The sequence below is a fragment of the Coregonus clupeaformis genome, chromosome 25 (assembly GCF_020615455.1).
Source record: "Coregonus clupeaformis isolate EN_2021a chromosome 25, ASM2061545v1, whole genome shotgun sequence".
NCBI lineage: Eukaryota > Metazoa > Chordata > Actinopteri > Salmoniformes > Salmonidae > Coregonus > Coregonus clupeaformis.
This window is the reverse complement of record NC_059216.1, coordinates 27,998,388-28,023,351: the sequence shown is the minus strand read 5'-3', so window position 1 is coordinate 28,023,351 and position 24,964 is coordinate 27,998,388. Positions and strand designations below refer to the sequence as shown.

The following is a 24,964-nucleotide window of genomic DNA, read 5'->3' as shown; positions in this document are numbered from 1 at the left end:
ACCTAGGTCTTGCCTGTGTGTGCATGTAAGAGGCAGCCAGGAGAGAGCCAGGCAGAGAGAGAGAGACACCTGGCAAGGAAAACGAGTGTGTTGGGTTGGCCCAGCAGTTGGAGGCTTAACAGCATTGGAGTGGAGGCAGCGGTATGGCGTCACTATTGGTTTATTTACAAAGATTGTGGAGTTCCAAAATCCAGTGAGGAATATTTGCAGTGCAGGATAAAAACAGAAAATAAAATTAAAATGACAAACTTGAAAATCATGAGACTAGATTTAACTGTGTTTTTTAGGCTACGGCCATATGTCTTGGGCCCTAAACATTACATGCTTCCGCATCAAAGGTCCATCATGGTCTGCAGGGAGGAGCTCTACCCCAGCCTTTAAGTTGCCTTAGCCCCTCCTATAGAGACAAACCAAAAATAGTTAATCCAATAAAAAATGAACACAATATTCTAGATTACATAATGTAAGGTACCAATAATGAATCAAAGTATTGTTAGTATCCCGGGAGGTCTACCCCGGGGGTTGGTGATAGAGGGGAGGTACGTGCCGCGATGTTGGCTCCCTCTGCTGGGAGTACATGGGCTGGGCACCCCGACACTGATGGACCCCAAGTAGAGGTAATTAGGGGAGAGTGCCAACCAGCTGTGCAGGCCACATAAAGGGAGCACCATGGCACACCACGAGGAAGACAGAGAGAGAGGCAAGGAGTGAGCCTACGGAGGGGAACGAAGCTCCTGGAGGCACGGAGCCGAATCTGAGAAGAAGGACCGAGCAAAACCTAAGTTATTTTGTTGTTATGTTTATTTTGTTACCTAGTAAAGTCGTGTTTTCTGACTAGAACCTCCCTGTCTCTGTGATCATCTCTGCAAGCTCAACCCAACACCCCATGGTTTACCACTTATGGTGGAGAATGCGGGCAACTCAGTAGCTTTGGGTGCCGTGGGGTCGAGCATACGGATATTACAATGGTGGAACTGGTGGCTGTACAAAACCTCAGACTGGTAGCGGAGGTAGCCCAGTTGAAGGATGGGATGGCTCAGGAGTCTAGCCGAATCAGTTCCTGGTCAAGCTAATGGAGGAAGATGATGTGAATACGTATTTGTGCACCTTTGAGAGGACGGCGCAGACGGAAGGATGGCCCAAGCCCAAGTGGGCCAGCCTTTTGTCACCCTACCTCTCCGGGAAGGCCCAGAAGGCCTACTTCGACTTGAACGCTGACTAGGCAGCGAATTATGAGGGACTCAAACGCGAGATCCTGAGCCTCGCACACCATGCACAACGAGGGGAGGGGGAAGAAAACAGCACCGAGAGAGGCAAGGGGCTGAAGGGGGCCCGGACGGAACCAGCCGAGGCCGTGAAGCAGGAGGGCGACCTGAACGGACGACGACGTCTGCTGCTAGACTTAGATCAGAGGCGCTGCTATGAGTGCGGCGAGCTGGGACACCTCGCGTGGAGCTGCCCTTGCCGGAAAGAGTCCATGCCCTCCGCATCCCCCAGCTCCGAGGTAACCCGGATGGCGAGTTATGTCACCTCCTGTTGGGAACACACCCCTAGACGGCCCATCCAATGGTTCCAGTACTTTTATTTGGCGTCAACACCAGCGCTCTGCTGGACTCCAGCAGCATGGTGACCCTGGCCCAGCCGCAGCGGATCACACGTGAGGGAAAGACGAACTGGGGGACGAGGAGATGACAGTGTCCTGTGTACACGGGGACACAAAGAGGTACCCAACCATGCCGGTGTGGGTAACCACCCCAAGGGGGGAGTGCCAGATGCGCGTGGGGGGCTGTTCCTAACCTGCCCGTGCCCATTCTCCTCGGTAGAGATTACCCTCTCTTCCAGGCACTGTGGAGGAGGGACGTGGGGAGGTGCGCGAGGTAGGAAGGAGAGGAAAAAGGACAGTGACTGTGTCGGTCCGAGTCGGTCCAGGAGAAGGGAGACGACCCCGCGCCGGGAAGCGAGCCATCGTCTGAGGCCCAGTTAAAGGACCCCTACCTCCAGAACGCGAGGGGCCAGGTGATTGCAGTGGATGACACGCTATTACCCGGGCTAAGTGAGTGGCGCTACCCACACTTCGCCATCAAGCGTAATTTGTTGTATCAGGTAGTAAAGCACAATGGGGAGATGAAAGAGACTTGTTACTCATACCCACCCAGTATGTTAGGACTGTCTTGCAGTTCACCCACACCCACCTGCTCGGGGCACACCTGGGGATTGAGAAAATCAGGCAGGGGATCGGGAATCGGTTCCACTGGCCCGGAGTCAAGTGTGCTGTGGAGGACTACTGCCGTACCTGCCCGGAGTGCCAGATCACAGCCCCGTGGGCACATTATAGAAACTGGGCACATTATAGAAACACTTTGTTTCCCTTGCCCATTATAGGGGTGCCGTTTGAGCAGGTGGCAATAGATCTGGTGGTTCCGTTGGTGAAGACCGCAAGGGGACACCAATACATCCTGGTAATCGTGGATTACGCCACCCGGTATCCGGAAGCAATCCCGTTACGCACGGCGGCAGCGAAAGGTATCGCACGGGAGCTCTTCCATTTATTCAGCTGGGTGGGTATTCCGCGGGAAATCCTGACGGGCCAGGGCACCGCATTCATGTCTCATGTAATGAAAGATGTCTGCAACCTTTTACGAATCAAACAGGTGAGGACCAGTGTGTACCATCCACAAACGGACGGGCTAGTCAAATACTTCAATAAGACCCTAAACAGATGCTGAAGAAGGTCATCGAGAGAGACTGGAGGAACTGGGACCAGCTTCTGCCCCACCTGATGTTCTCGGTGCGCAAAGTACCCCAAGCGTCCACTGGGTTCTCCCCCTTTGAGCTCCTGTATGGCCGTCGGCCCCGCGGACTGCTGGACCTAGCCAAGGAGGTCTGGGAGGACCAACCGACCCCCCTACATAGCGTGGTGGAACATGTGGAGGAGATGAGGGAGAGGATGAAGGCGATTTGGCCAGTGGTGAGGGAGCACATTGCCCAGGCGCAACGTGCCCAGGAGCGTGTATACAACCGGGGTGCCCAACCACGAGAGTTTCACCCAGGTGAGAACAGAGATCAAGTTCCTGGCTACATGGTATGGGCCCTACGACATCGTAGAGCGGGTAGGCGACGTCAATTATAAGGTCTGCCAACCGGGGCGGAGAAAACCCCTCCAGCTTTACCATGTGAACCTGCTGAAAAAGTTGCATGCACGAGAGGCGCTGTGCGCAACGTGGACCCGGCCACAGCCGAACCCGCCCTCTGTTGAAGTTTCCATGGGGGAAGACCTCAGCCCGACCCAACGACAAACGCTCCGAGAGATGGTCCAGCGGAATACGGGCGTGTTCTCCGAGGTGCCGGGGCGCACGGATCTCGTGGAGCATCATATCCACACACGTCCGGGAGAAGAAGTGCGTAAATGGCCATACCGGATACCAGAAGCCCGGAGGGCAGCGGTCCAGCGGGAAGTGATGACAATGCTAGAGAAGGGAGTACTGGAGGAGTCCCACAGTGAGTGGTCTAGCCCTATAGTGCTGGTACCGAAACCGGACTGAACCGTCCGCTTCTGCAATGACTTCCGGGGCCTGAACGCGGTCAGTAAATTTGACCCCTACCCCATGCCCTGGGTGGATGAACTGATCGACCGCTTGGGGAAGGCAAGATACGTCAGCACCCTGGACCTAACGAAGGGGTACTGGTAGGTGCAGCGGCTTCCCAGGAGAAGACGGCCTTCTCCACCCCAGGGGGGCTATACCACTACCGTGTTCTTCCTTTCGGGTTCTTCCTTGCATCCTGCGCCCGCACCTTGTGTACGCTACTGCTTATTTGGATGATATAAATCGTGCACAGTGACAGCTGGGAGTCCCATCTCTGTAGGGTACAGGCGGTGGTGGATTCGCTAAGGGATGCGGGGCTGACCGCGAACCCCCACAAGTGCAAGCTGAGCTACACCGAGGTCGAGTACCTGGGCTATAGAATTGGGCGGGGAAATATGAAGAAAGGCTGGTGAAGTCATTCCTGGCGTTAGCAGCCAACTACAGTCGATTTGCGCCTAACTTTTCCGCAATAGCTTCTCCCCTCACAGACATAACGAAGGCATGCCTAACCCAGACGGTGCGATGGACAGAGGACACAGAGGTGGCGTTCCAGGCCCTGAAGGACGAGCTATGTTCGCAATCCCGGTACTCGTCACCCCGGACTCAAAATACCTCCTGGTCCAGACAGACGCGTCTGACACAGGGGTAGGGGCCGTCTTGTCCCAAGAGCAGGAAGGCGAGGAGCACCCCATCATGTATGTCAGCAGGAAGCTCCTACCGAGGGAGAAGAAGTACTCGATTGAGTACTCGACTGAGCAAGCTTCCCTCCCACTCAGGGCTAAGGGGTGAGGGGGGGGTGGTATCCCGGGAGGTCTACCCCAGGGGTTGGTGATAGAGGGGAGGTTCTTGCCGTGACATTGGCTCCCTCTGCTGGGAGTACACGGGCTGGGCACCCCAACGCTGATGGAGCCAAGTAGAGGTAATTAGGGGAGAGTGCCAACCAGCCGTGCAGGCCACATAAAGGGAGCACTGTGGCACACCTCGAGGAAGACAGAGAGAGAGGCAAGGAGTGAGCCTACGAAGGGGAACGAAGCTCCTGGAGGAACGGAGCCAAACCTAAGTTATTTAATTGTTATGTTTATTTTGTTGCCTAGTAAAGTCATGTTTTCTGACTAGAACCTCCCTGTCTCTGTGTTCATCTCTGCACGCTCAACCAAACACCCCACGGTTTCCCCAGTATGTTCATGGAAATAAATCAACTTACTAAAAACAGTGAAATCAATTCCCCACTGTTCATAAATTCCCCTCCCTTCTACTTTATCACATTTGCTTTGAACCCGGGAACCCCTCAACAATTGTCCTTGGACTCTCCCAACTCGGGTTCGTCATTCCTGTTGGACAGACGCAGACTACAGACAAGTGAGTTATAAATGGCGAACAAACAATTCTGATTTCAATGATTTCTAATAAATAGAACATGATTTGCAAATATACATTTTGTCTGCATATTTCTTATAAATAGTTGCGATAAATAGATGTAACTACTGTATATATATGCAACGATAAGATTTAACAATGATATGCGCTAGGATGCTGTTACCAAATGAATGCACGCTGGTAGGCCTTTCCAGACTGCAAACAAAAGTTACAAATGACAATGGAATAAAGTATGTGGATGCGTGGGTTATGTGAGCAGCGCTACACCACAAGGGTAAGTACAACACATATGTAATCTGATGTGTGCTGGCATGATGTTACTGAGATATATCTGAACTAAATGACTCAGGTGTGTGTGTGTAGGTGACCACTACTCTTATTCTATAGGGCACTAGAAACATGAAGGATAGGAAAATGTCATCGGGGCAGATAAGTGGGAACTCATTTTCAAACTGTAATTAATGGCCATGTTCCAGCCAGGCATTCAAGAGGAATGGCTATTTATGTGCTACATATTACACATGCAACAAAGCAACAGTCGTGAAATAATTTAGAAGAGGGATCACCACAGCCTTGGAAAACGTCCATCAAATTAGAACACTACATTTAGCAAATTATAGTGGTAGATATCCAATTTAAATTGGATGGCTGACCTACTGTACAGTACATTTCAAATGTAACAACCTTCTCAGACTATACAGTTGAATAATGTAATTGTAATTGTGATTGTGCCCCGTGTAGCTCAGTTGGTAGAGCATGGCGCGTGCAAAGCCAGGGTTGTGGGTTGGATTCCCACGGGGGGCCAGTATGAAGAAAAAAAATAATTATAATTATAATTATGCACTCACTAAGTCGCTCTGGATAAGAGCGTCTGCTAAATGACTAAAATGTAAAAATGTGATTGCCAAACATTGGCATGGATCTTATTCTTAAACAGCAATTTACTGAAAATGTGACTGTTTATTTAAGAACCATCTCAGGTTCATTTGAGACTCCTTACAATCACATAATATAATACATATTTCTTAAATGGGAAAATATCTGTGTAGTTTGTAGCGGACAGAGTTTGCAGTTAATCATCTCATCTTAGTAACAGACAGTGGATAAGAAAATATGGATATTATTGCAGCCAGACTAGGTTCCTTACTAAAAAATTTGAGACAGCCCACTATACAAAGAGGCACTGCAAAGCAGAACAGGCAATGTGATTACGAGGATTCAGTAATATGGTGTTATTTTGCGGATGGGAGAAGAAAAGCAGTGACTGTGACAGAGAGGAGATCCGAGGCCAGTGGAAGAAGAGGTTTTGATGCAGTATAAAACCAAAACCTATTTCTCTGAGATATAAGACCCATCCCCTGACCTGAGGGATTGTAAATTGCAGAGAGAGGGGTACATTGTTCCCCCTCTCCACACATTTCACTCGCTCCCAAAAGGGAGCCCACACACATTTTCTTCCCCCTTGCTTCAGGAAAACAGTGAGTAATAACCCTAATATGTGGAGGATTGGACAGGGAAAAAAAGTGAGAGAGTGCCACCCACCACCAACTAAGCTAGCTCTGTCAAGGAACTTTTGTCAAAGACTGGGTATCACAACTAATCTCTATAGCTTCCAGTCTGTAAGTGCCAGTCAGCAGCTGAGCTGTCTGTCCATGAATGCCAATGGACTTGTCATCTGACCTCACATTTCAGACTGGTCTCATAGACTAGACGTAGCATAGTAAATGTAAATCCGGGACACTCAAATTAGTATGATATGTTACGTATGGTGTGGTTCCATAAGATATAAGGTTACTTAAGGTAAAAACTAAAGGAGTGATTGGTCTGGGTGGATGGGTTGGTGTATAACGCGAACGTCTAGCAACCCAAAGGTGGCGTGTTTGAATTTCATCACGGACAACTTTAGCATTTTAGCTAATTAGCAACTTTGCACTACTTACAATTTTTTAGCTACTTTGCAAATAAATTACTTAGCATGTTAGCTAACCTTCCCCTAACCTTAACTCTTTAACCTTACTCCTAACCTTAACCCATAGTTAACGTTAGCCAGCTTGCTAACATTAGCGCTAGCCACCTAGCTAATATTAGCTACAACAATTTGGAATTCGTAACATATAACATGTTTAGCAAATTCTTAACATATTGTACAAATTGTAATTCGTAACATATCATACGAAATGGATGATGGACATCCACAAATTAAAACATTCTATACGAAACGTAACATATCATACTAAATGGAGTGTCTCGGATTTACATAGAGAATAATATGAAATGCTCGGAGACTACGTTGCACATTTACCCTCTCTTCTATCTTTATTTTAATCAACAAGTTAGATTTTTGCTATATTTTTTTGTCTGATGAAAACAAGCATGGGGATTCAGTTAGTTCCTTCTGATGCTTAACTGTGAACTAGATAACATGATTATTTACGTGTGTAATAGGGGGATATGAATTAAATATGTTAACTTATTTGTAAATCTAAATACATACATAAATACTGCTCCATGATCCTCAGGTTTCACAGCAGTTGTGGAAATATGTGTGCCTACAGGCTCGGCTGCTTGACTACATGAACAAGACGGAACATACTTGAGAACCTGAGGGACATGTGCACATTTATTCATGTAGCTCTGTCTCTTTTCAAGGCATAACCAACACTTACATTGTACATGTTGAGTGTGTAAAAATGTGCCTTGCCAGTGGGATCTATTGTGTCTGCAAAGTAATTATCGCTACGAATTCAACTTTTTTTATTAGGAAAGATGCAATCAGAATTCATACAAATAATTAATTAATTAAAATCGATATAGATATTGACAGAAATGCTGATAAAACAGAGCGAGGTTATTCAGCTGATTAATAGATGTGTGGGTTAAAAGCTGTGACACTAAAGCCGATACAGTAAAACCTTAGATGGTGTAAAGATTTCATGCATCTGAGAAACCATAAAACCATCAAATGTACAACAACGTTGTCTGTTCAAAGGAGTCAGAAATGTTTAGTTTAACACTATTAGAGCTGAGATGACATGAATATAAAGGATTGATGGTAGTAATGAGCTTGTTGTGTTTTACAGGCAATCTGAGAGCCATTAAAGGATTTGCCTGAGCCTCTTTGTAGAAATACACCTCTGGTAATGGACTTAGAGTTAGCCTGGATGGGAACGTTGCTCAAATTGTACATTACAGACTTAACACTTTTCAGGTCCAATATTGGCTGTGAAGGACCGTGGCATTCCATTGGCTTCCTAAAGAGATTCCAAGAAAGATGTGCGGCACACGGCTTGTGATTGCTTTCAGAGATTCTTTAGATTCAGAAGGCTGCGGTGAAGTAGTCATTAAATTGCTGTAGGTGCAGCAACGTGTGATTGGAATCTATGGCGTCATTTTCGTCTTACAATTCGAAGAAGCAGGGAGGCATGTTGAGAACGCTGAGAATAATTTTGAGCGTGCGTGGAGAGAGTTGAGATAAAAAATTTTGAATGCGCAAAGGATCACGTTGAGGAGCTGCGAGATGGTTGAGAGCTCCGAGACAATTGTTGCGGGCCCAGAAATTGGAATTGAGAGCAAGAACTTAAGTGTCGAGCACGCTCTCTGCTCATGGTATACTTACCTGCGCTCTCTCGAAATTAACCTGTGCTTGCACGATATGATCTCTGTGTGCTCACAAATCTACAATAGCATGTTACTCAAATATGATTGCCAGCCTTATTGACCAATCATAGCACTGCTTTTTGTTACAATGCAATTGATTGGCTAGCTAAATGGAAGGCGGGACCCTTACGACGTGACGTTTACATGCCCAAGTAGCTAGCATTGCAATATGGCGGAATCTCAGCAAGGTGCTTCTTCTCAGGTAAGAAAGCTAGCTAGCCAATTCTGCATAATACCATTTTAATGTGTTTTTGATGATCTCATTTAAGTGAAGATTTGCCAGTGGACATTCGTAAAGGTATACTCAGTAATTCCAGTTTAGCTATCCTTTTTAATTCCTTTGGATTTAATCTCACTCAATTATCTAATGTCGCCCGGCCATATAGCCACAGAACAATGATCTGAAAATATTTTATATAGCTACTAATGTCACACTTTGCATTCATCCTAGCTACTGTACTATGAACTGGCTTGCTATATTAGGCAGCTGTAGATGCGAGGGGAAAACTAATATATTTATATTATCTATAAAGATTTTCAAAAGGCCATTAGGTAGCTAGCTAGCTTAAAGACAATAGGGTCAGGCTGTCTGGTCTGGTCTCTGTTTCATTGCAGTTTAAGCCTGTTGGATGAGCTAGCCAGCTAGGTTGAAACTGCTGGGGAAGAGCTAACTTCCGCCATCAGCTTAGTTCATCAATGTAGCTAACTAAAGATTTTAGAAAATAAAAACTATTTTCTAGCTATATTTTAAAGTCTTGCTACTGACTGTTGAACACTTTTCCCCAAACTAGTTACCTAGTTCCCCTGACTGTTTATTGATGAATTGGTAACTGAGAAAGTAGCAAAGAGGCTGTTTTGGTACAATTTGGCTGATAAAGAATAGGCTTGTACACGTACACATTAGAGTTTCATAAGTTGGCTAAGTTACTGACTGAGTAATCACGTCGTTATTCATGTTTTTGTTGTTATTGCATTTCAGGTGGAGAGGGAAGATCACTAGAAAGGAGCATGCTGATAGACCAGGAAGAAAGCTGTTGTTGTACAGCAAAGGTACTACAGTCAATGCAATATGGTGTGAATTGCCCATTTATATCATTGGCTCTATCAAAAGGGTTGGATTGTTCAGCAACACGAGCAGTAAATACTAACAGGGATTTGGTTATGGAAAGTACAGTATGTCACGGAGGTGACTGTGAATCTATTAGAAGCTGCTGCGAACACTGGATTGGATCCCTCCGTGCGTGCCTGCCATGGGGGGACCACAGAACGTTCCTCAAGGACTTTTACATATTATTTTTGGACTTGTCCAGTTGGGAATTATAGCCATTGTTAAACAAAGATTGTGGAACACCCTTCTGTCTGTGTTTGGAAGGTCTACATATCTTGTAACCACACATTCATACAAACTGATACAAACATTCACTTGTCCGTGTCCCATTCTTCAATCTAGTCTTTGATATACAGCGTATACAAAACATTAGGAACACCTTCCTTGGCTCGATGTCTTTTGGGTGGTGGACCATTCTTGATACACACAGGAAACTGTTGAGCATGAAAACCCCAGCAGCGGGAAAGTTATTGACACACTCAAACCGGTGCACCTGGCACCTACTACCATACCCCATTCAAAGGCACTTACATCTTTTGTCTTGACCATTCACCCTCTGAATGGCACACATACACAGTCCATGTCTCAATTGTCTCAAGGCTTGAAAATCCTTATTTAACCTGTCTCTCCTTCATCGACACTGATTGAAGTGGATTTAACAGATGACATCAATAAGGGATCATAGCATTCACCTGGTCAGTCTGTCATGGAAAGAGCAGTTAGTTAGTTTTATTAAAGTCTGGGAGACTTTTAGAGGGAGCATGAGTTTTGAACTACAGTAAATCCAACCACTGACCCTTGATTGTATGCTATGTCACACAGACACAAGGACAGCACTAGTGAAGCTCTGTGCTCTGGAGAGATTGCAGCTAGTTGGTCAGAAGGCTCTGGAGGTCCTTGAAATACCACCTGGAGAGGGAAGGATAGAAGTACTAAGTGTGCTTGAAAGAAAGCAAAATAGTTAACATGTAACAAGTATTACATTGATTGAGGACTTTAAAGGGGCCTTTAATTCAGACAAATGGATGTGTAAAAGATTCAGCATCTCAATGTGAGGAGTGTGTTGGGGGAGGCCGTCCCATTAGAAAAGTTGTAAAGACGTATACATTGCAACGTAGAGCAGTGGGCCATGTTAAATGAACTTGTCCACTCTCTGACCCCCAAGCCCTCACCCGTGACCTCCCATTGGCCCAAGGCCTTCTGTCTAACCCTCTAATCACACTTTATTTTATTTTTTTTGTCATTTAGCAGACGCTCTTATCCAGAGCGACTTACAGTTAGTGAATGCATACATTATTAATTTTTTCCTACCCCCTGTGGGAATCGAACCCACAACCCTGTCATTGCAAACACCATGCTCTATCAACTTAGCTACATCCCTCTAATAACCTGAATGAGGTTCCTCGTGGCCGACTCAACATCTCCTCTTATATACAGTATGTCGCAGATTCATCTTGACAGTGTTGGGTTCTATTTTTCTCATAATTGGATCTGTATGTGATGAATAGCTTAGAAGGAATGCATTAATGAGGAGCATAGGTTTGAACTATACTGATATAAATTGTTTCACATAACAGGCTGTGATTCATGTGAGGAACGTTAGGGACTAGGATGAGATAAAACTTGCATTTCTTATAGATAAGACTTGTATTTCTCACAGATACGAACACTGCCTCTTTGTTGTCTGTAAACCGTCCTTGTACGTAGTACAGTGGAATGGTGTCTTTTGGGTGCTGACTCTACAGGTTATTATGATAGCAACTTATGCCTGGGAACGGTGGAGCGCCAAGGGGTTGGGACTAACCCGTGCGCCAACGGATTGGCTGAGTAAAGTCTAAACCACACTCAGTCCTTTACTCTGATTGGCCAACAGAAGAGGTGGGAACTCTCTGTCAGAGTATTTGAGAAAGAACCTGTAAACAATGGTTTAGTTCTCTGTCTGCCCTGCGTGGTTTTTCAGTGAGCCCGTATACGAACCTTCATACTTATCATACATACATTTTGCATATAATAAATTTAGCTTGGATTGAAGATCTCTTGATTCTTATTCCAATACCAGATTTGAATTACGCAATTTCTAACAATTGGTGACCTCCGACTGTGATCTGGTAGCGGAACTTCGCTGGAATTCACCCAGCCTATTGGACATCACTGTCGTCGAACTGTGTGTTTCACAAAGTGCCCGGGCTTCTAAAAACACTGGTAAGCAGACACCTATTGTTTATATAACTAAAGTTCTGCATATTGGCTTTATCCAAATTAATTTTGTGAAACACCTGTTTGATGTAAGTGAACCCTATTGTACTATAAATAACGATTACAGTATACTATTTCGATTTCATAATATACTATGCAAATGTTTGATAATTCTGATGGTTAAACCCATGGAATAGTAGAGGTGGCTGTGTGCCCCATAGTAGAGGTGGCTGTGTGCCCCATAGTAGAGGTGGCTGTGTGCCCCATAGTAGAGGTGGCTGTGTGCCCCATAGTAGATGTGGCTGTGTGCCCCATAGTAGAGGTGGCTGTGTGCCCCATAGTAGAGGTGGCTGTGTGCCCCATAGTAGAGGTGGCTGTGTGCCCCATAGTAGAGGAGGCTGTGTGCCCCATTGTATACCTTTGTTATCTGTGTGTCCTAAGAAACTTTAGTTGTGTGACAAAGAATTACGATTGTGTGTCGAGTGTAAGCGTGACATATTTGACTGTGTGATAGGATTATGACTGTGTATTGTGAGTGAGTGTGATAACTGTGTACTATTTTTGCTGTGTGATAACTGTATACTACGTTTAACTGTGTAATAACTGTGTACCATTTTGGCTGAGAATACAAACAATATTTTAAAACAGTAAATAATGAGAATTACAATTAGGAAATAAAGTTTAAATTGTGCAAACGTTAACAAAAGACACCCATAGGAGGTACTTTAAATAAATAGGCAGTGCGACGCTATGGCACATATCAGTTCAGACTAGATATGACTAGGTTCAAAGGAGACACTTAAAATTCTTTAAGACAGGGATGACGTGTGAATGATAAACCTGTATACCTTGATAGAAAACTAATTGGGAATCAAAGACGTCTGTGCCTGTCAAAACTGTATAATTTGGGGATAACTGTTGGGTTTGTGGTTGCTTAAAACCGTATAACCCGTTATTGATGTTTGACCCTGCAAAATACTGGTTAAACAATTCGACTGAAATAATTTGGTTTATCGTTGAAATATAAATATGCACCAACTTTAACTAATTAGGTGGGAATAATTTGATTTAAATAAATAGATTAAAGTACTTTAAATAATGACAGAATATTGGAATCACTAAAACGAGAAACAGCTCCTCAAGAGCCTACTCCCACTGGACACGGAAAGAGAGAGAGTTGCGAGGGGAGGGGCTGGAGACAGCAAGAGTGTGGCTTTTGAAGAGTCAGGAGAGAGAGAAGGGGGGTGATTTAGATTGATACAAACAATTATTGATGGGTTAGGACTGGGGATATCTGTATCATGTTTTGTGTGTACTACCATTTTTAGATTATAACCAGGAGAAGGAGAGATAAAGTAGAGAATATTTATATTTGCATTTTTGGTCATTTAGTTAAATAAAGTGGTCTAATGGTATTACTATTACCCATTTGAGTTTTAAACTAAAAATATTAGACCATTAACATTAAAAGCACTTTTTATACAAAATATTGGAGTCAGTAAGGTTTTAAATTACAATTAAGAATAAATAATAAAGTTCTTAAAACAAAAGTATAGATACAACAACATTGGCAAAAATGACAGATAAAGTAATTAAAGTGTTGAAATCCGCCCTCGAGATAAATGGGGGAAAAGACGGGAAGGAATGGAAGAGGAGAGGAGAAAAGTTATACAAAGAATGGATAGCAGATGGATGGATAATGGCAATGAATGGAATCCCAGGGGAAGGAGAACCGAGGACAATACTGACAGCCCTGAAGAAGAGAACAGAGAAGGCAGTAAGTGAGTGGAAAGAGGAAGGGGAGCCCCTCAAAGGGAAGTCCAAAGACGCGATGGAGAAAGCCAGGTTAAAGGAGCGGATTGGTTTGGCTATGTTGGAGAAACTGAAGAAAATGTGGGAAGACAAAGCACCACCCAAGATAACGAATTGGTTGTATCCAGCCCTGCCATCGGTCCCACCGCCGTATGAAAACCCTCCAAAAACAATGGCACCAGTGCTGGAACTGACCAGGCAGGTACAGTATCAGCAGAAAGATGGCGTGCTGCAGGATACATGGGTGGGAGAAGAAGAGGAAGAGTATGAAGACACAAAGCTGACAAAAATGCTCTATGGAGCTTTCCATGGAGACATTTGGGATGAGGAAGGGCCTGCACAACGCACACGGGCCAAAACTCAAGAGAGAGGGGGTAACTGTGGGGGTCAGTATCCTCTGAGAGAAACAACAGGGGGAGCTTCAGTATACAAGCCCTGGCCACACAGGGATGTGCAAACTCTGGTTGACAGTTTACCCCAGCCTGAAGAATCAGGACACAGGTGGGTGAAGGCTTTTGAGAGCCTTACTGCAGCAGATGAACTCACCATAGGGGATATGGTGGCAGTGATGAACAGGTGCATGGGAGATCATGAATGCAAAGAGATACTCATACAAGCAGGCCTGAGAGGAATAGTAGGAGCAGCAACTGGTTTTGATCGATACCGAACTGTCATATGGGATGCAGTTAGAAGGAAGTATCCCACTCAGGCAAGGCCAGATCTCATGAGAACACTGACGCTGAATGATGATGAAACCATACCAGCCTACATGAAGAGGGCAAAGTGCCTCTGGAGACAAGCATGGAATGAAGAGCCCACCAAAAATACAATGAGTCACCTCTTCCTTGCAAACTGCCTGGGGGGACTCCCAGACCAGGCCCGGGTAGAGTGTGAAAAGGTTGTGGCACTCACAGCAAAATCCATCCCAGAGTTCACAGAGATAGCCCAACATCATGTGGAGCGATGGAGGGAAGGCAAGAGGAAGGAGGAAGATGAATTAAAGCAGCTACAGAAGAAAGTTTTGAAAAAACAACTAGCTGAAGACAAAACAGGCAAACAGATGGTTGTAACCAGTACCCCGAATCCACAGGGTGTGCCAGGTGTTGATCCAGCTGCAGCCGCGGCTGCTGCAGTAGTACAGGCAATGGCTGGGATGATGGCACCCCAGATGATGGCTCCTGTGGGGCCAAATGGGTATTTCTCTGTCGGGATGTACACAGAACCAGATTTACCCCAACATCCTGGCTACGTACCCCGTCACAGGAGGTGTTTCAACTGTGGCAAGGACGGACACATGGCTAGAGACTGTCGGTCACAACCCTCAAACAACCAAGAGGACGAGGTTATGGAGGACAGCAAGAAGGGGGTGGGCCCAGATACCCAGGTCAAAGGCCAACCTGGCAAGGCGCCCAACAATTCCAACCACGACACTTCCAACCAGCACCCCAATATCCTGGAGGGTCAAATATCCAGCCACAGCAACTACCCAACCCTGAAATGCTGCCAAGTATGTCATGGATGGGAATGCAACACCCCAACCAGGACCCCCAATGAAGCTGCCCTGAAACCCAATATAACCACACCACCAACATCTACTCATTTCCACCAGGGTTAGAACCGGTAGTGTTATGTTTAATTGGAGGAAGCTATTTGTGGTTGTTGTTTTTCAAATTGGGTTTTTCAAACAAAAAACAACACACCTAGTATGATGTTTATAAAGCCTTGTTGTTTCAATTTTGGGGGGGTTTCAGCAGGTCAAGGGTGATAGGTAGGATTAAATAATAACTATATATGAAGGAGAGGACAAAATACTTTTTAAAAAAAGATTAGAAATTGAGAGCTGAACATGTATGTGTGAAGATAATTTATTAACCACACCTGTATGTCAGAGGTTTTGTGCCCCACAGGTGAACTAAAGGAGAAGGTGACCCACTCTATCTAACCAGGAGACTGAAGCAGGCCTGGCGGGAAGGGCCCTACCAAGTACTGCCTTTGCCAGCAGAATAGCTGAGAGATCCATCTGGGTGCATGTCACTCACTGCAAAAAGGTAAACCCAGCTACACCTGACGAACAAACACAGAGTTAGGAGAAAGAACCGATCACCACTAGGGCTCGGGGGTTGGCTCCTTAACGAAGATTCCCTTACCCTGTCTGATCATCCCTGTGTGAGTTCGATAGAAGGTGAAGCAATGGGTTGGCCTCTGGCGTCTGACATGTTCTCAGGGCGAGGGTGGGGATTCACAGGTCTCCCGATGGTAGGTAGCTGTCTGATTGTGGGGGCCATATTCCTAACACACACAGACCCTCCTGATCAGCCAGAAGTAGTAGTTAGGAATGGATTCAGTATACGGTCTAAAGAGGACTGTTATGCCTGTAAGACAGCCAAACCAAGGTTGACAACTACTCCATTCCCCTTGACAGGCTTTAACTCTCTGTCAGGTTTATCCTCCATGCAAGCCACCTGGGAATGTGGTGAAAGAGTCTTATGGTAACTTGCACTATCTGTTTCCCCCGATAACAAAGTCATCCCGACCTGGGTTGCCTCCATTTGAAGTCACAGGGGAGTCTTATTATTTTTCTAGGACTAATAAGATAGGATACAGGGTAAGGCATCTTAGCTCCTGCTCCCACACAGAGAATATAACAACTAAAAGAGACCATGACTAATCTCTCCTCTTTGTTGCAGCCAGAGGATTTTAGGAACCAAAACCAGGCCCGTGCTGACATCTGATGGTTGTGTGGTGATAACTGATTGTGAACTCACCTACATACGCAAACAATCAAACGTGTCAGAGACTGGTGAGTTGTCACGTAGAAAGTAGAACCTCCTCCCGGGATCCTTTGATGAAAAGATATATACAGTGGGGGAAAAAAGTATTTAGTCAGCCACCAATTGTGCAAGTTCTCCCACTTAAAAAGATGAGAGAGGCCTGTAATTTTCATCATAGGTACACGTCAACTATGACAGACAAAATGAGAAAAAAAAATCCAGAAAATCACATTGTAGGATTTTTAATGAATTTATTGGCAAATGATGGTGGAAAATAAGTATTTGGTCAATAACAAAAGTTTCTCAATACTTTGTTATATACCCTTTGTTGGCAATGACACAGGTCAAACGTTTTCTGTAAGTCTTCACAAGGTTTTCACACACTGTTGCTTGTATTTTGGCCCATTCCTCCATGCAGATCTCCTCTAGAGCAGTGATGTTTTGGGGCTGTCGCTGGGCAACACAGACTTTCAACTCCCTCCAAAGATTTTCTATGGGGTTGAGATCTGGAGACTGGCTAGGCCACTCCAGGACCTTGAAATGCTTCTTACGAAGCCACTCCTTCGTTGCCCGGGCGGTGTGTTTGGGATCATTGTCATGCTGAAAGACCCAGCCACGTTTCATCTTCAATGCCCTTGCTGATGGAAGGAGGTTTTCACTCAAAATCTCACGATACATGGCCCCATTCATTCTTTCCTTTACACGGATCAGTCGTCCTGGTCCCTTTGCAGAAAAACAGCCCAAAAGCATGATGTTTCCACCCCCATGCTTCACAGTAGGTATGGTGTTCTTTGGATGCAACTCAGCATTCTTTGTCCTCAAAACATGACGAGTTGAGTTTTTACCAAAAAGTTATATTTTGGTTTCATCTGACCATATGACATTCTCCCAATCCTCTTCTGGATCATCCAAATGCACTTAAGACGGGCCTGGACATGTACTGGCTTAAGCAGGGGGACACGTCTCGCACTGCAGGATTTGAGTCCCTGGCGGCGTAGTGTGTTACTGATGGTAGGCTTTGTTACTTTGGTCCCAGCTCTCTGCAGGTCATTCACTAGGTCCCCCCGTGTGGTTCTGGGATTTTTGCTCACCGTTCTTGTGATCATTTTGACCCCACGGGGTGAGATCTTGCGTGGAGCCCCAGATTGAGGGAGATTATCAGTGGTCTTGTATGTCTTCCATTTCCTAATAATTGCTCCCACAGTTGATTTCTTCAAACCAAGCTGCTTACCTATTGCAGATTCAGTCTTCCCAGCCTGGTGCAAGTCTACAATTTTGTTTCTGGTGTCCTTTGACAGCTCTTTGGTCTTGGCCATTGTGGAGTTTGGAGTGTGACTGTTTGAGGTTGTGGACAGGTGTCTTTTATACTGATAACAAGTTCAAACAGGTGCCATTAATACAGGTAACGAGTGGAGGACAGAGGAGCCTCTTAAAGAAGAAGTTACAGGTCTGTGAGAGCCAGAAATCTTGCTTGTTTGTAGGTGACCAAATACTTATTTTCCACCATAATTTGCAAATAAATTCATTAAAAATCCTACAATGGGATTTTCTGGAATTTATTTTCTCAATTTGTCTGTCATAGTTGACGTGTACCTATGATGAAAATTACAGGCCTCTCTCATCTTTTTAAGTGGGAGAACTTGCACAATTGGTGGCTGACTAAATACTTTTTTTCCCCACTGTATATTGATGGGATAGGAGTACCTCGAGGGGTTCCAGAACAATTCAAAGCTAGGAATCAGATCGCAGCTGGGTTTGAATCAAGTATTTTCTGGTGGTCAACAATTAATAAAAATGTAGATTGGATAAATTATATTTAATATAACCAGCAAAAGATTTATAAACCACACTCGTGATGCAATAAAGGGATTAGCTGAGCAGACAGCGGCAACTAGCTTAATGACATGGAAGAATAGAATAGCTTTAGATATGCTTTTGGCTGAGCGGGATGGGGTTTGTGTTCTGTTTGGATATATGTGCTGTACTTTCATCCTCAAACAATACAGCACCGGACGGGTCCGTGACCAAAGCGCTTCAGGGAGTGACCACGCTGGCGAACGAACTGGTTGAGAACTCTGGTATTGATAGCTCCATAAACGGTTGGTTTGATAACATATTTGGTAAATGGAAAACTATTGTTGTAACTATTCTGGGTGAAGTTATAGCTTCTATGGGTATACTTGTTCTTTGTGGATGTTGTCTTATTCCCTGTGTCTGAGGGTTGGTGAGAAAAGGAGATGGAGAAGGTGGTTTCCAAACAGATGGTGAGATACGGCCCAATCCCGGACTCCGACCTAAGGAATGAAGGATATGACCTACCAGGCTTGGTGGAGTGACACCCTAGAGGGTGTCTAAAGGGGGCCAAAATTTACTTCCCTGTTTGTATATTATGCTTTATTAATCAAGCTAACCATTGTGAATGTTTGTCTTTCCTTACGTGAAGGTTTGAAGTTCCTGGGTGACTGGTAGCCAACCGTTTGCAAGTTGGGTGTAGATGGAAGGACTGAGGGTTTTTATTTTTCAGTATCATTATTGCCTATTAATAAAAGTGATTATTTTTGTTTGTATTGTATTTTAATGACTGACATCCTGTGTTTTCTTATTTTGGGTTCACACCCTAGTGGGTGTGAAAAGGGGGATTGTTGGGTTCTATTTTTCTCATAATTGGATCTGTATGTGATGAATAGCTTAGAAGGAATGCATTAATGAGGAGCATAGGTTTGAACTATACTGATATAAATTGTTTCACATAACAGGCTGTGATTCATGTGAGGAACGTTAGGGGCTAGGATGAGATAAAACTTGCATTTCTTATAGATAAGACTTGTATTTCTCACAGATACGAACACTGCCTCTTTGTTGTCTGTAAACCGTCCTTGAACGTAGTACAGTGGAATGGTGTCTTTTGGGTGCTGACTCTACAGGTTATTATGATAGCAACTTATGCCTGGGAACGGTGGAGCGCCAAGGGGTTGGGACTAACCCGTGCGCCAACGGATTGGCTGAGTAAAGTCTAAACCACACTCAGTCCTTTACTCTGATTGGCCAACAGAAGAGGTGGGAACTCTCTGTCAGAGTATTTGAGAAAGAACCTGTAAACAATGGTTTACTTCTCTGTCTGCCCTGCGTGGTTTTTCAGTGAACCCGTATACGAACCTTCAAACTTATCATACATACATTTTGCATATAATAAATTTAGCTTGGATTGAAGATCTCTTGATTCTTATTCCAATACCAGATTTGATTTACGCAATTTCTAACAACAGGAATAAAAAATAAAATATGAAAAAATAAAATACAAGAAAATCTTGACAGCAGCAGTCTACACTCCTATAGCTACTTCAGCTATACAATGTAGTATAGGTGCAAAGGTAGTGGGCTGAGTTAGGTAGATGTGGCTACTTGGGGATGTCAGACACTTGACTTCATCCATGTTTTATTGAGTATATGGGTGATATTAGATAACTGAGTGAGATGAAATCCGAAGGATTGGCTCTACAGCCACGGGGTCTAATGACTGAACGGGAGCTAATGACTTTAATCTAAATTACACTAATGGTTTGTAAATATGATGACATTGCTAAAGTAGGCAAATATTTAGTAGGAAATAACCATCATCATCATATCAGTAAATTTACTTTGAACAGATGGCGATGTTGTCATTAGCTAGCAAAGTTCGTCAAAAATAGCTAGCAATACTAACATTAGCTAGCTAAAATCTGTTGGTCTCCCCTCCATCTTAGCTAGCTAGCTAACGTTATACTGCATCTAAAGTCAATCTGACGACATCAAAATTATGACAAAAGGTTTTCCTGCTAATTATTTGCCTTCTTTATAAATGTAATCGTGTTTTCAAGACACAGTAATGCACTTTAGACCGAATCAGTCCTAAAACAATCATTCAAAACAATTTTGTGACAAAACGCGCAACTGAGTCTACCAGATATCTACTGGAAAATCTTTACAGAAATTAGATCATCAAAAACACATTCAAATAGCATTAGGCTGAATTAGCTAACTAGCTTTCTTACCTGAGAAGAAGTGCCTTGCTGGGGGTCTGGCATGTTGCAACTTGGCTAGCTAACTAGAGATGTAAACATTACGTTGTATGGATCCCGCCTTCCATTTAGCTAGCCAATCAATTACATTGTAACAAAAAGCAGTGTTATGATTTGTCAATAAGGCTGGCAGTCATATTTCAGTACCATGTCATGGTAGATTTGCGAGCACGCAGACATCATTTCGAGCAAGCACAGATGAATTTCGAGAGTGCAGGCAAGTATATTGAGAGAGTGCAGGCAAGTATACCATGAGCAGAGAGATGCGTGCTCGACACTTAATTTCTAACTCTCAATTCCACTTTCTGGTCATGCAATATTTTTCTCTGAGCTCTCAACTATCTCTCAGCTCCTCAACAAGATCCTGTGCGCCTTTGACATTTTTTATCTGAATTCTCAACTCTCTCCATGCACGCTCAACATTATGCTCTGTGTTCTCGACATGCCTCCCTGCTTCTTTGAATTGTGAGACAAAAATGACGCCATAGGAATCGTATATAGTCACTCTGACAGGCTTAATTCAGGACTACATCTGTTTTTCCCAAACAAGCGTATGGGTATCCACAAGGGTATAGAAGCAAGCTCCAGGGGGTAGTTTCGAGAGGCAATTTATGACAGATTTTGTGCCTAACTGTAGCAATATTTTGTTTATATTTATATTTGTTTATATTAAGGAATTTTTTTCCTCATGATGTACTGAGCTGTATGGACATTATTTTAAGTAAAATGGTTTTCCCGAAATCCTAGTTGGAGGATTCACGGAATCAGAAGGGAATAAGCAGGAAATCCGGAATAATCCAAACAGGATTTCTGGAAAACCATGGAATTTATTGAAAGTTACCGGAATTTTGCAACCCTATTCTTGACACTCCTTGGTAAATACTGTAATTACAAAGTCTGGGGATATTACATAAACCATTTCCCTCTTTAGGGTTGATTAAGATAGATTAACTATACTGCCCTGTAAACAGAATCCATATGTTTCTTAGTGGGTTTAAATGTAAATTTCCTATGATTAGCTGATGCTATAGAACAGTGACTCCCGAGTGGCGCAGTGCTCTAAGGCACTGCATCGCAGTGCTAACTGTGCCACTAGAGATCCTGGTTCGAATCCAGGCTCTGTCGTAGCACAATTGGCCCAGCGTCGTCCAAGGTAGGGGAGGGTTTGGCCGGCAGGGATGGCGTTTGCAATGCCAGGGTTGTGGGTTCGATTCCCATGGGGGGCCAGTGTCACGCTCTGGCTCCGGGACTGTGTATTTTGAGCCAGGGTGTGTTCATTTGGTTGTGTTGTGTTTCATTGTTTGGTCGTGTGACTCCCAATCAGTGGTAACGAGTGTCAGCTGTCGGCTCGTTATCTCTGATTGGGAGCCATATTTAAACTGTCAGTGTTCACCTTAGTGTTGTGGGTTTTTGTTCCTTGTCAGTCATTGTAACGGAGGACTTCACGTTTCGTCATTGTTTGTTGTTTTTGTAGTGAGTACGTTAATTTAATAAAGTCATGTTCGCTCAACGCGCTGCGTATTGGTCTGCTCCTTTTGAAGACGATCGTGACAGAAAAACCCACCAAGATGGGACCAAGCAGCGTGTCCAGGAGCCATCGCCAGGGAGATCCCTCACAGATCTCCTTCGCCTCCTGGACTGGGTCAAGCCGAGTGAGGAAGAGAAGGGCTTGACATTATGGCAGAAGGGCGAGAGGCTGGCGAGGGACATGGAGACCTGGTCCACGGGTAGGAGAGACGCCCCGAAAATTTTTAGGGGGGGGCTCACGACGTCGGACCAGCAGGAGGCCGCGATAGAGCGGCCCAGTGGGTTGCCGGAGAAGGCCGCCAGGTTACGGGGGCCACTGGTCGGAGAGGGGATGGAGGAAGTAGAGGCACGGCGAGAGGTACTGGCGTGTGTTGCCAGTCCGGCCCGTTCCAGATCCCGGTGTAGGACCAGTGGTGTGTGTCCCCAGTACAGTCCGGCCCATCCAAGCTTCCCGCACCAAGCCAGTGGTGTGCGTCGTCAGTCCGGCACGGCCCGTGCCTGCTCTCCGCATCAAGCCTGTGGTGCGTCTCGTCAGCCCGGTTCTGCCCGTTCCTGCTCTCCGCACCAGGTCTGTGGTGCACGTCGCCAGCCCAGTCCGGCCCATTCCTGCTACTCGCAACAAGCCAAGGGTGCGAGTCGTCAGCCGGATTCAGCCCATTCCTGCTACTCGCACCAAGCCAAGGGTGCGAGTCGTCAGCCGGATTCAGCCCATTCCTGCTACTCGCACCAAGCCAAGGGTGCGAGTCGTCAGCCGGATTCAGCCCATTCCTGCTACTCGCACCAAGCCAGGGATGCGAGTCTTCAGCCTGGTGAGGCCTGTTCCGGCTCACGCACCATGCAAAGGGTGCGTATCGTCTGCCAGGTCCGGTCCATTCCTGCCTCACGCGCCAAGCCAGGGAGTGCGCGTCGGCAGTCCTGATCCAGCTAACTGGGTCAGATCGGACTGGGGACACTACGGGGGGATTGTAGTAGGGTGGTGGTCAAGCCCGGAGCCGGAGCCGCCTCCGAGGAGCAATACCCACCCAGCCCTTCCCTATTTGGGGTGTAGGCGCGGTCGGAGTCCGCGCCTTTAGGGGGGGGTACTGTCACGCTCTGGCTCCGGGACTGTGTATTTTGAGCCAGGGTGTGTTCATTTGGTTGTGTTGTGTTTCATTGTTTGGTCGTGTGACTCCCAATCAGTGGTAACGAGTGTCAGCTGTCGGCTCGTTATCTCTGATTGGGAGCCATATTTAAACTGTCAGTGTTCACCTTAGTGTTGTGGGTTTTTGTTCCTTGTCAGTCATTGTAACGGAGGACTTCACGTTTTAGTCATTGTTTGTTGTTTTTGTAGTGAGTACGTTAATTTAATAAAGTCATGTTCGCTCAACGCGCTGCGTATTGGTCTGCTCCTTTTGAAGACGATCGTGACAGCCAGTATGAAAAAAATAATGTATGCACTCACTAACTGTAAGTCGCTCTGGATAAGAGCATCTGCTAAATGACTAAAAATGTAAAAAAAAATCATTTTAGTATCAGTTGAGATTAACTTACTCTTAAGCACCCTTAAAATTGGTTTTAGCTAGCAAACAGGTCAGCCAATGTATTTTGGTCAAGGGTGTAGTATGCAGGGAGCTGGTATAGGTCAAGTGTGCATAACAACAACCATTTTGGGAAAGCTTTCTGTACACCAACTTAACCTTTGCGAGGAGATGTCAGAGTATAGAAAAACATCCATCCAGCCTGCCTTCATATTCTGCCCTGATCCTGGCCTCGTGGTGATGGATGCAGTGTTGACCTTCCAGTGTCTGCCACTGATGCAGCCACACAGCCACTGGGGAGGTCTCACAGCAGCATCTGCTCCTGTCACACAACATCATAATCCTCTTCTCTCGTCCCCCTGCTCCTCCTGCCCCGGGGCCGGTCTGGGCAGGACAGGACCCACTGGCAAGGGACATAGAGGACACTAACTAAAAACTAAAGAGGCTGGATCAAACTTTAGTTGTTATGTGGAGTAGTGACCTAAAGTAATATCCATCCTACAGTGAGGCAGAATAGAGCTCTGTTCTGCTATTACAGATGTTTGAATAGTTTGCTTTCATAGGGTTATTATTGTGATTATACAATTAATTACAATCAATTTGACTCACAGCTTCCTCTAAACAGAATGCTTATATTATTGCTAAGCCCATTTTCATCCACTTTCTGTCATTTAGTTGATAAATCCCAGTCTTATTTTGGATCAGCTTTAATACTGCAGATAGAGTGTGGCTTTCATCAATGTAATTGTTAGCATTTCCAATCCCATATATATTTTATTTGTAAATATATATACAGTAACAGTCAAAAGTATGAACACACCTACTCATTCCAGGGCTTTTCTTTATTTTTACTATTTTCTATATTGTAGAATAATAGTGAAGACATTAACACATATGGAATCATGTAGTAACCAAAAAAGTGTTAAACAAATATTTTATATTTGAGATTCTTCGAAGTAGCCACATTCTCTCAATCAGCTTCATGGGGTAGTCACCGGGAATGCATTTCAATTAACAAATTAACTTCTTAAAAGTTAATTTGTGGAATGTATTTTATTCTTAATGCCAATCAGTTGTGTTGTGACAAGGTAGGGGGGTATACAGAAGATAGCCCTATTTGGTAAAAGACCAAGTCCATATTATGGCAAGAACAGCTCAAATAAGCAAAGAGAAACGACAGTCCATCATTACTTTAAGACATGAAGGTCAGTCAATCTGGAACATTTCAAGAACTTTGAACGTTTCTTCAAGTGCAGTCGCAAAACCCATCAAGCGCTATGATGAAACTGGCTCTCATGAGGAACGCGACAGGAATGGAAGACCCAGAGTTAACTCTGCTGCAGAGGATAAGTTCATT

At 44.8% G+C, this 24,964-nt stretch overlaps 1 long non-coding RNA gene across 2 annotated transcripts in view; it reads right to left on the bottom strand.

The window, feature by feature from the left end:
* The window catches only part of LOC121539487, a 41,695-nt gene extending 21,083 nt beyond the window's left edge, over window positions 1–20,612 (bottom strand). For both annotated transcript variants that reach the window (XR_005995370.1, XR_005995371.1), the window contains exons 1-2: window positions 20,537–20,612; window positions 10,523–10,635 (exon numbers count right to left, since the gene is read on the bottom strand). This is a non-coding gene — a long non-coding RNA (uncharacterized LOC121539487). The remainder of the gene's footprint in view (window positions 1–10,522; window positions 10,636–20,536) is intronic.
* Window positions 20,613–24,964: the final 4,352 nt, after the last annotated feature.